The sequence below is a fragment of the Macadamia integrifolia genome, unplaced genomic scaffold (assembly GCF_013358625.1).
Source record: "Macadamia integrifolia cultivar HAES 741 unplaced genomic scaffold, SCU_Mint_v3 scaffold2543, whole genome shotgun sequence".
Lineage (NCBI taxonomy): Eukaryota > Viridiplantae > Streptophyta > Magnoliopsida > Proteales > Proteaceae > Macadamia > Macadamia integrifolia.
The window spans coordinates 32,479-45,553 of NW_024868784.1; positions in this window are offsets into that span (position 1 = coordinate 32,479).

Sequence of the window (13,075 nt, forward strand, 5' to 3'; positions counted from 1 at the left end):
ATATAGAGAGAGAGAGAGAGAGAGAGAGAGAGAGAGAGAGAGAGAGAGAGAGAGAGAGAGGATATATTTGACTTGATGGTCACAAGACTTCCACCAACTTATAAGCAGATAGTGAATGACGAAATACCTACAATGTAATAACAATAGGATCTTGTCATACATTCATAGAATCACAAATTAAATTATAGGGGTCGACGCATACCGTTCACCATCGACTGTGAAGTATTCACCGCCATTATATCATTCCTGCAACCCCAAACACGAACACAATGTATTCTATAGGTTTCTCCCACTAGCTTCCCTTAATACTCTCTTGATGATGGTGCCAATAACAAGAGTGACATTAGGGTAAAAGGAGGATTTATAGTCCTATTTTATAGAATTTGTGCACCCTCCCATCAACGTGTTTATAATCCAATTCTAAAAGATTGGTATAGGTCAATTTCCTAATTGATATATGGGATAATAATAAATAATATTCAAGAGAATATTCCTACAATCTTCCACTTGAACCATACGACCACATAATAACAATCTCAAACATAATTTGGATTCCAACATCATACTGCAGTATGATGTTCTCATACTGCATTAAAATATCATTCATAATTCTTTCATTTCAAAGTTCTTAGAGAGAAATGTCTTTGTATCACTCAACAAACCAAAATCATTACTAGCAAGTAAATATCATCCACATATAAAACCAGAAATACAAACTTACTCCCACTAAGTTTTAGATATATACACATGTCAAAGGTGTTCTCAACAAATCTGAAAAAAACAATGATGTGGTTAAATTTAAGTCCGTATATGGATTTCTTAAGTTTGCACATTATATTTTCTTTTCCTTGTTCACTAAATCCCTCAAGTTGGTTCATGTAAACTTTCTCATCTAAATCTTCATTCAAGAATGCAGTTTTCAATCCATTTGGTGAAGCTGTAGATCATAATGAACCACTAATACCAATATGATTCTCAGAGAATTCTTCTTAGAGACAGAAAATAAGGTTTCATGAAAAGAATGTTTCATGGTAATCAATGTCTTCTTTCTGGGTGAATCCCTTTGCAACTAGTCTAGCTTTTATGTTTCTCAATATTATTATTTGATTCGTGTTTAGTTTTAAATAGTCATTTACGACCAATGCCTTAAAGCCTGTTGGTAATTGAACAAGATCCTAGACATCATTGTCACTCATGGACTTCATCTCATCTTTCATAGCATCTACCCATTTAAGAGAGTCATTATCATTTATAGCCTCTGAAAAGTTTAATGGGCCATTCTTGATTCCAATATCGAATTCTAATTCTTTGAGGTATACTATATAGTCATCTGAAATAACAAACCTCCTAACCCTCTGAGTTCTTCTTTGAATTTTCGGTTGAAAAACATTCATAGTATTATCAATGGCAACTACGTCATGGAGTGATACATCTTCAATAGTATGTTATTCCATAAGATCATTTTCAATTGTCACTTGTGGGACAATATCATCATGATGAGTATGTACATCTTCTATAGTTTGTCATTCCACAAGATCATTATGAACATTTATCTGTTGAACAACAATATTATTACGATGTACATAAGTCAGTAAGAAAATTCGATGTTCTTCAAATACCACATTACATAGTTTCTCACTTCCACTAATGTTATCATCCTCTAAGAATCTAGCGGTTCGAGTTTTCACAATTATGGTACTATGTGTGGGTGGATAAAACCTGTAACCCTTTGACCACTGACAATAACCTAAAAAATAACAATTTATGATTTTAGGGTTAAGTTTTCTTTCATGTGGATTATACAATCTAGCTTTAGCAGGATAGCTACATACATGTAAATGCCCTAAACTAGGTTTCCTTCTATTCCATAACTCATAAGGAGTTTTAAGAATTGATTTACTAGGAACCCGATTCAAGATATACACAGTTGTATTTAATGCTTCGCTCCACAAGAATTCAGGCAATGAGGAGTTGCTTATCATGCTACGTACAATTTCTGTGATGCTACGATTGTGTCTTTCTGCAATCCTATTTTGTTTAGGTGTATCAAAAATTGTTTATTTAAGGGTTATACCTTTCAACTTAAGGAATTAGGCAAATGGTCCTTCACTTTGCCCTACATCAATATGTCTACTATAATATTCACCCCCTTTATCAGATATCACAGTTTTGATATTTTTGTTTAACTTATTTTCAACTTCAGCACAGAACACTTCAAAAGCATTCAAGGCATCATATTTTTCTTTTAATAAATAGACATAACAGCCTTTTGAGTAATCATCAATGAAGGTGATGAAATATTTTCACCAGTTATATAAGAATCAAAGTGGTCACAAATGTCAATGTGTATCAATTCCAGAAGCGAATTGGTCATTTTGGCAGTAACTTTATTTGTCTTAGATTGCTTACATTTAATGCAATCTATACAAGTGGTGAAGTCAGTGAAGTCTAGATTTGAAAATATTTGATGTTTCACTAACTTCTCCATTCTAGGTCTGAAAATATGACCTAAACGTCTATGCCATAGGGACGAGAAATCATTATTATTGGATTTACACTTTGATTCAACATTCACATGCAGGGCAATAATTGATTTAGAAAAATTAGAATTCAGATTAAGTTTATAAAGACTATCACATAAATATATAGTGCAAACTAGATTGGTGCATTTAAAAAATGTTTACAACCTTAATCCCAAAAGTAAACTTAAAACTTTCACAATCAAGTCTCGATAATGAAACTAAATTTCTAGAAATAGAAGGAACATAAAGAGTATCGATAAGACTCAACTGAAATCCGATATCTAAAATGAGTCTATAAGTACCGATGGATCAAACTTCAGACTCTTGTCAGTTTTTCATGCAGACGACGCTCTCACTTTAATTTGGTTCCGGGTTGTAAGAAAGCTTTGCATAGAATTATAAATATGAATAGTTGCTCATGAATCAATCCACCAAGTATTATAAGAAACATCAATAAGATTGATTTGAAAACATACTAGGATAGAATCATTACCCTTCTTTTCGAATCAAGTCTTGCGTTTCTGACAGTCTTTCTGAAGGTATCCTACTTTCTTACAGAAGAAACACTTCAACTTGTCAATTTTCTTTTCCTTGTCATCAGCCTTTGGATTGGAGACTTTCTTTGATGTATTGTTCTTCTTAAAATAATCTCTCTTCCTTTTATTCTGGTTGGATACAAAATTAACCACTTGGCCTCCCTCTTTATTCAATCTCCTTTCCTTTTAGATGTACATACTCTGAAGTTCATTCAGAGTCCACTTATCTTTATTTGTATTGTAATGTATCTTAAATGCTCCAAAACTAGGAGGAAGTGAAGTCATAATGATTTGGACAATGCAACCTTCATTCATTATCAATTCAAGGGGTTCTAGTTATGCACAGATACTTACTATTCCAGAGATATGCTCTCATATCCCATCAATACCAGTGTACTTCATTGTCACTAGTTTAGTATCAAAGTCCCAACCAAAGATTGATTAGCAGTAGTAAAACGGTTCTCTACATTGGTCAGGTATTCCTTTGTATTTTCAGAAGTTGGTATAGAGCTTTTGATAGTCTTCTTAATTGTCTTCATGATATATAAAAGGTAAAGACAATTTGAACGCTCCTACCAATCATATAATGTAACCTCATCATTAGTGCTCTCATCAGTGAGAGCAGTTGGTTTCTCATTTCGCAATGCATAATCATGATCCATGACAGCAAGATAATAAATGAGTTCTTCATGCTAATCATTAAAATTTGATACATTCAGAAGTGACACATTATTTGAAATAGAGATATGTGTTGAACTTATGAACAATAGTAAATAATACATATTTATCAAACATCATGCTTTGAGTTTCAATAATAGAATATTAAAATTTCAGAAAAGTAACATATTGCATCATTATATCTATCATATGGGATTGAGATGGTAACATACTAGTGGTTCACTTTACATTAGATGGAAGACATCATTAGGGTAAAATATTTAGGTCATAAAAAATAGTCAAGTAAGATGTATACATGTGGATATTCTCATCCTATTTAACCATTAAACTATCGCATATAGATCAACGCAGTCAATCAAGAATGTATACTTGTGGATATTCCCATTCTATCTTGACTGTTAACATAACGATTATTATAAGACCCTAGAGTTTGAAATTTAAATTAAATATGTGATCCAATTATGTTTAAGGTCAACAGATATAATTATTGTGATTAAGAAAAAAATGTACCTATCGATACTCTCATTCAATTTAATCACATAATCATTGATGTCTCAAACTCATTTGAATTTTGAGAATTATACACTATCAATTGAAATTTAACTTAAATTATCATTCAAGCATCATAAGTGTTCTAAAATAATGTATAAAGACATAGATAACACATATTTCTATCTATTTCTATCATCAATAGTATTCTAAAATTCATAGAAATTTAGTTGTAATAGAGAGCAAAAGTAGTAATAGATGTGCAATCCATGAAATATGCGCAAACTTAAGTAGAGAATATAAATAAACTATCTCTATTATGAATAGAATCAGAAATAAAGCATAAAGAGAAACATATTCAAAACAAAATAAATAACCAAGAATAAAAATAATGACAAAAGTGTTTCTGGTATCTTATTTATCTTTCTATTTATACAATAATTCTTTAATGAACTTAAACAAATAAAACAAATTGATTTTCATAATGGGCTCATGGTTTCAATTAATCAAAAGCACTTTAATGGGTTTAAACAAGAAAAAAGATGAGCTTAAATAATGGATTCATTTTATTAAATCCCATAATATTGGCTTTCATAATGGGTTTAGTTTATTAAACCACACATATGGGCTTTCAAAATGAGTTTAGTTTATTAAACCCCACATATGGGCTTTTAAAATGGGTTCAGTTTATTAAACCCCAATATGGACTCAAATAATAAGGTTTTTTTTTTTTTTTTCTCCTTAAAGTCAAGAATGTAATAGGCCTTAGTCCATTCATAATAAAGTCTAAAAAGAAATTTCATTATCACAGGATTGTCCCTGTCTTCAACCTCAAAATTGGTAATGCCAGAAAAGAAAGACGAAAAATTTATTCATGAATTTTAGGCACTTGGTTGGCATCTTTAAGTGAGGATTGAACATGAGATTTTTAGCAAAGACTTATGAGGGTTCGACGAACTCTATTACATCGACTAATGTTGACAAAATCAACAAGACAAATTTCTTAAAAGAAAAAATCAGCCCAGTAAAACCCATAAAAAACTTTCTTAATGGCCTTGTAAATTAAACCCAAATCTGGCTATCGCTTTCCTAACCCCTTGCCATTTTGAAGTAGATTCAAGAAAGAGCGCGGCTAAACGGTTTGCCCTCGATTGCTACCCAGATCATTTAATGGCAATCACGACACTTAAAATTTCTTTTTTTTCTTTTAATCAAACTGTCCCATACAGAGAGAGGGACAGAGAGGTTGGGTTAAACAATATTTCAATTATGACTATTTATAAATTGCAATAGCAGACAAAGAGATTACAATGCTTTGATATATAATAAAAAATAGCTTTCACATATGAAACTATTGTTTCGTGCCTCTACATAGATTAAATTTCATGTGATTCAAGAACGCATTGGGGTAACCAAACCTGGCTCCGATACCACTTGAATGACAAAATTTCTACTATATAATAATAACAGGATCTTGCCATACATTCATAAAATCACAAATTAAACCATAGGAGTCGACGCATACCGCTCACCATCAACTGTGAAGAATTCACCACCATTATATCTTTCCTGTAACCCCAAGCACGAACACAATGTATTCTCTAAGTTTTTCTCACTAGCTCCCCTTAATGCTCTATTGATGATAGCGGCAATAATGAAAGTGACATTAGGTAGAAAGAAGACCTAGAGTCCTATTTTATAGAGTTTGTGCACCATCCCATCAAGGTGTGCCAAATAGGATAAGATTCTTTTCCCTAATTAGACGAGGAGTAGGTTTCCTATTTGGAATCCAATTTTAAGAGATCGGTATCGATCAATTTCTTAATTGGTATATGGGACAATAATAAAGAATATTCAAGAGAATATTCATATAGATAGATCATTTAGTTCTAAAATATTGGGATGAAAGAAGAAAAAGATCGACAAACCTAATAGACCAAAGCATCATCCTCTCAGCATTGAAAAGAAACAAATTTTTCTTTAGACAGAGTTTTCCTAACCACGTTCACTGTGGCCATCTTGGCCTCTCGACGAGGGTAGGGGCACGCAAGTCCCTTTGATCCATACATAGATGTTTACACTTTACTATGTGGTGAGGAAAGATTCTTCCTTTTTCTTTTATCCTTTAAAAAATATTTCTCTTTGTTTTATAGGAGAGGGTTTTTTATGCCACTAGTGTGGGAGGAAGCTTCCTATGCCACTTCAATGGTAACTAAAAGAATGACAACATTCACATGGGTCCCAGATGGTTAGGGAAAGAGAGGAAAAAAATTAAATGCCTGAAAAAAAAAATAGAATTATTTAAATTACACTAGTTTTGCTATGTGGAAGGGAGATGAAGTAATTCCAACTTGTTGAATATTTAAGAAATATTGTGGATTGTCTCGTGTCAAATTTAGACATTTAAATTAAAGTTCAAAAATTATGTGACATTCATGTTTATGTATTCTATATTATTCAGTGATCCACATATTAGTATATGCATGTAACGATTCAAAATGCATGCATATGCATGCCTTGCCCTGTAGATTCACATATTGTGATCCCCGGTGTGTATTCTTATCTCTTTTAAAAAAGGACATCTTTTAAGCATCTTGATGGAAGGTTCATGTGGATTGTGATGGGAGTTATAGAGCTATCAAATCCATCTTTCAATTATTTTCACTTATGTGTATATACAAGTGAGGATTGAAGAGTGTTGAGATGTTGAGCATTACCAAGATATAATTCATATCGGTTTTCTGGCTGGGATCTTGGATTGTGTAGCGCAATCATCAAGCTACCAACTTGAATTGAGAAAATCCATGATTATTAACCAGTCGGTGCTTGAGTCTGACATGTTTAAGTAATCGATCGAGCTGATCCCTGGCTTTAACTGATCAATTCATGTCAAGCCTACTAACATAGGGCCATGTTTTGACACCCCTATTGGAACTTGTGCTTTTCCCTATTTTTAATATTATTTTGATAAATAAAATCCATATTTCATTTTTCTCTTTCATACCCCTATTTTGTATGTTGAGAGAGTGGTTACTGGTTAGACATATTGGTAAAGTAGCATTGTCTAATCTTATAATTGATCATGGTATATGTTCACCATAAAAAACCATTAAAAAAAATTAATAAATGTTATGGATATAGGGAAACTAATTCTCTTTATTTCCCATCTTTTGATTCTTCCCTCTCCTCATTGACCTAGGACTCCATAATCATATCAGTCTATAAGGTTTTAAACCTATATTGGAATCTACGAAATCAGGTGATTCAACTCGGGATAGACCAATCTCAATTCTTTATAGCTGAGGCCCTGACCGAGTTTGATTGAATCATACCAAGTTGGGAAAATTTTGACCTATTCTGTGATGATTAGGATCGATTCTAGGCCAATCCAAATCAGGGTTGAGATTCAAGTTTACGACCCACGATTAAGCTTATGTTCATATAATTAGGTTTTTTTTTTTGTTTGAGTATTCAAGACTTTAAGAGTTTGAGTGCCCTTTAAAGAACTGAAACCAGACCGTTCCATTATCAAATGGTACCAGATCCTAGTTTTGGGGATGATTCTGGGATTGGTTCCTTTGGGATCAAACAAGTAAGAGATTATCCCGTTGGACACCTTAGGTTGGTCCAATAAAAAAAATATAGATATTAAGTGGAGATAATTCCAAAAGTATATGTAGGCACTGGGCATCGAAGAAAATTTCGTTGCTGCTTAGGTTGCTGCATAGTAGAAGCCAATGGAATGGAATCCTAGAGTAGGTTTGAAAATACCCACTTCGGGTGAATTTTTCCACCCTTACCTCTGAGACTCCATTCCCCTGGCTGGTACCAGGGGTTGCAACTACTTGGCTGCAACCTAGGCAGCAGCCAAGTTTCACTCCCAGGCACCACCGGAAATCCCTATCTTCTTCTTCTTCTTCTTCTTCTTCTTCTTCTTCTTCTTTTTTTTTTTTTTTTTTTAAATATAACACTGGAAATCCCTAACTAGAGAATAGCTAATCCACTTCTGTCTCTTCTTCACTGAAGATCCATTCTTTGGGTTGATCTATATCTGCTTAGTTCAAAAAATATTAGGGAATTGGATGGGAAAACAGAAGAATCCATTGAAAAACCCTAAGGCTTAATTAACTATGTTTGAATGTCGCTAGATTTAAAGATCCGAGGCCTTGAAAGTGCTTTCCTTATACCGACCAAGATCTGTAAAACCAAGGTCCGGATAGTAGTGAAGCCCAAGGCCCCCAGGCCCTCAAATATTAGGTCAGCTCTGGGCTGAAACTTGAAGGCCTACGGCCCAATGAAATTGTCGTGGGCTTTTATGGCCCAACCCAAAGATCTAATGTAGTAATTCCCTTTTTTTTCTTTTTTTTGTGTGGTAGAATCTAATGCAGTAATTCAATCCATGATGTAAAAAATAATAAAAAATAAAATAAATCCATGATGTGTGTGTGTGTGTGAGAGAGAGAGAGAGAGAGAGAGAGAGAGAGAGAGAGAGATCATGTTGAACTTATCTCTAAAGTTTATTTATTTATTATTTATTATTATTTTTTTTAATTTTATGGTAAACAGTGCTTCTCTCTTAAGTTGAAACCTAGGAGGGATACGCTTGGATTACTTTCTTTGGAAAGTAATATATTATCACTATTAAGTACTTAAAGTATTAACTAGCCACTTAAAGTACTAACTAGCCCTAAATGAGTGAATATGAATCTTAACTGGGTTTTAGTTGTTCTGCTTTCAGTTAATTCTTTATTGGTCTTCAGTTCTAGACCCTTGGGAAACCTGTCACAGATCTACCCCGTCCCCTTTAATAATCGATCTCAAAATCAACTCCTAAATCATCCCATTTAATGATGAGATGGGTTGGTTCCAGGTTTTTGTGGATCAGTTTCCAATCGGGGTCTCAAATTGAAACCCTTAGATCCTCTAACATGGTTTCAAAGCTTACTGTTCCAATTATTCCTTGTTCATCTTTCTCCGTGTTTGATGCAGTATTATTCCACCAACATGTGAAGCGGACTGTTGAAACCGCAAATTGGAATCTCTAGTTCTTTACCTCATTAGTGCCTTCATACACTTAAGATACGCTTTCACTTGAGTCAAAATCATCTGATCCACAATCGTCAAATCGATCGGTCAGAAACTGGCCTCTATGAGCTTTTTTTCTTTTCCTATTCAAATAAATTCTAAAAGGACGTTTAAGCATGCCAAAACTTACTTACCAAGAATCTAAGGTTTTAGTTTCAGTTACGGATGCACGGACTTGAATGCTCTCCCTTGAAGCGAAGCACAAAACAGACTTTGCACTCCTTTTCACGCTACGCACTCCGAATCCACTCTATCAATGCATTATCTTTTAGGTGTACCACTGTTTGTTTTTTCCGACGATGGGGATGAAGTCGGGTCAAACAGGAACCCGAGGCTGGCATAGGCGCACAAGAATCCATAGGCCCCCAGAGGGTGCGCCTAAAAATGCTTCCAATTCTACTCCAACTTCTTTCACAAGTATTTCAACCTCGTGTGAAGCGCATTGCTCGAGTGAGAGCGATTCAGGTGGGGAGATATACTACGATGCAGAGGCGGAATCATCACCGTTTATTGTAGAGGAGCGAGAGGACTGGGAGAAAAAAATCCTTTCCACCTTCCGAGACAAATTAAATCATTTCGAATAAGCTCGCTCTTTCCCTAATAGGGACTTAAACTTTATATCGGATAGCTATATAAAATCATTTTAAAACTTGGGTCGCCATCGTCTTGAACTCAATAAAAACGATCTCGTACGTTTATACGAGAAAATTCAAGACGCCATCAACAGTGGATCAAAAGTTCCTGCAACGGCCCTTCGACGACAGTGACGATGGGGGATATGAAAATCTACCGGGCTCCGAGCCCTGGTTCTCACTGTGAGATCTTTGAAATCCCGGGGAGCCCGCAAGAAGTTAGGGGAATCCAAATTCCTCCTTTGAACTCCCACTTCCTGAACGAACAAAGCCGATTGTACAGAGAAATAAGANTAAGGTTCCGTTCGGTCCTCTTCCCCATGGGTATGGTATATGAACGTGAGAGCAGAGCAGGAAGTTATAGCATAAGAAATCCTTCTATTCCAATAGGCCGAGTGAACTGCATGTGTCCTGCCTCCGGGGAATCACGCCTATCGAATGAATGATTGAAGAAAGAAATGCACTTTGTCCAGAGTTCGTTTTTCGACACGCCTTTTAGCTTAGCTCGTAGTGGAGCAAAAAAAAAGACTTTTTCAATAAGCCCCTTAGGGAGCGGGGCCCCTCTCTGATAAGGAAGGAAACGATATAATCTCAATTTTATGACAAATCTGGTTCGATGGCTGTTCTCCACTAACCACAAGGGGATAGGGACTCTATATTTCATCTCATTCTATTCGATATTCTCGTTGATGTCGCGTAAGCTCCGCGGTGGCCTATTAAATAAACTATCTAAAAGAGAAATCGTGTTGCTTAAAGCTCATTTTTTTAAATTATTATTTTGCATTTTGTTTATACTCATAAATAATTATCTTTTAGGTGTACCACTGTTTGTTTTTGCCGACGATGGGGATGAAGCCGGGTCAGAACAGGAACCCGAGGCTGGCGTAGGCGCACAAGAATCCACAGGCCCCCGCCCTCTGGGAGAGGGTGCGCCTAAAAATGCTTCCAATTCTACTCCAACTTCTTCCGCAAGTATTTCAACCTCGTGTGAAGCGCATTGCTCGAGTGAGAGCGATTCAGGCGGGGAGATATACTACGATGCAGAGGCGGAATCATCACCGTTTACTGCAGAGGAGCGGGAGGACTGGGAGAAAAAAATCCTTTCCACCTTTCGAGACAAATTAAATCATTTCGAATCAGCTCGCTCTTTCCCTAATAGGGACTTAAACTTTATATCGGATAGCGATATAAAATCATTTTTAAACTTGGGTCGCCATCGTCTTGAACTCAATAAAAACGATCTCGTACGTTTATACGAGAAAATTCAAGACGCCAGCGACAGTGGATCAAAAGATCCCTTTCGACTTCAAGTCGAAATGTTCATAGGTGACTATGGTCACTATGGTGACTATAATAAAAAAGAATTGAATGCTCAGACTTTTAGCGACACTATGTGTTTTTGCTTTTATTTTGTTTGTTTTAATTTAAACAGATGATGAATGTGTGCAATGGTATCGGTATCGTCAAAAAATGAGAATGATGAGCCCGCTCCATTTGTGTGGTATGAGGACAGGAAGTTGGGATGGGGGTGTAGTCTTGTTGTGCGATGGTACCGTCAATAAGAACGAGGCCCGCCCCTGAAAAGGGGCGGGGAAAGGGAAGTGGGCAGAGGGTTCCTTTCGCTTGAGAGTACACTACGTCCGGTTCACCAGATTCTACCACTGCTTTTAAAAATGATACGCGCTTGCGTACAGTTATTGCCTTTCTTTCCGCTCTTACTGTAAGGATTGTCGATCTTTAGCCCCCGCCCTTGGTTACGCTCAATTAAAGTTGCACCCGATTTTAGTTTTGTTTGGGTTAGTATGTAGTATTGACTCATCAGGGGGGTTGGTTCATGGTATAGGAAGAAGACACAGGGGAGTTGGAATGGAATATAAAGATTTGGTGCCATGTTAGCTCTGTTCTTGTACTTAGTGTCGCGTAAATCTGAGTTGAGGAGAGAAACCGGCAACTTTCCACCCTTTTGGGCTCGGTTCGAGGACAGAAGTTTCCCAATAAGACCATTTCTCCCAAGGCAGCTATTCGCGCCACATGGACCACAGGGAGCTGATGGTATGTATTTGGGGAATTTCGAGGATAGGTATTTAGGCGCATACGGTGCTTTCAACTTGTATGGGTGTTTTTCTCCGTGGGCAGCGTACACGGCGAATAAAAGGCAACTACCCTTCAAGATAGCTGAAGGCAGAGGCGCCTTACTCCGATCGCCAGATAAAAAACCGGAGTGGATATTAATCGTTCAACCTCAAGAATCAAGGCCTTCCGGTTGAGCGACGCCCTCCTATATTCGTATTTGCGCGATACCAGACTCGTTCTGGCGGTTTGCGCTCTCATTGGCTTTTCCGCGTGGTGGAGATTGGCGCCATCCCGATTGCTGGAGACCCCCAATCCCTTTATTCCGGGGACCTTGGATTGTTGTTTTCGGTAGTTAAGGACACATTTGTAAACCACATTTGCAGCTCGCATAACGTTAGCAGTCCTTGCGCCTGCGGGGAACCTCTTTCTTATCTTAATAGTTCAGCTAGAATTCTATTTGAGGCTCCCTCCTTCTATCCCTTGCTACTGTTCAACTGGAGCGGAATATCCTTTGCCCTAGGGGCTCGGGGATATAACCTAAGCTCAAAAAACAAGCACTACCGCGAAAGGAACAAGGGCGAGATGGATAGGCTAGGATCGGGGAAGGTTGGAAGCTCAACCATCAACAAAAATGCTCGAGAGAAGGGCTGGGCTCTAGAATAGCGTTTAAGCCGTGCGTGTTGAACCAGCTCTTTGTTGGTCACATATGAGACCGATCAAGTGTAGGAATTAGTGCTGGAAATTGACCCGGAAGGCAATGATAATTGTCTTATTTTCATTAGAAGTATAGCTATAAGAGAGCTATATAGCTGAGGTGAGCGAACAAGCAAGCCTCCTCTCATCCCACAGGAGGAAAGCCATATATATATTGCCTAGGAAAGAAAAACAAGAAGAATAGGGACCTTTCCTCCGATATGGGAGATGGGTGTTAGAATAGAAGCATCGGCCCCGGCAAGCCGATATGTTGATTGCTAGGAAGGCTGTTATGTTAGCGGAACCAAGAAATAAATATCATAGTTATCATCCCATCCGTTGTGACCCTGACACGGCCTTAGTTAGA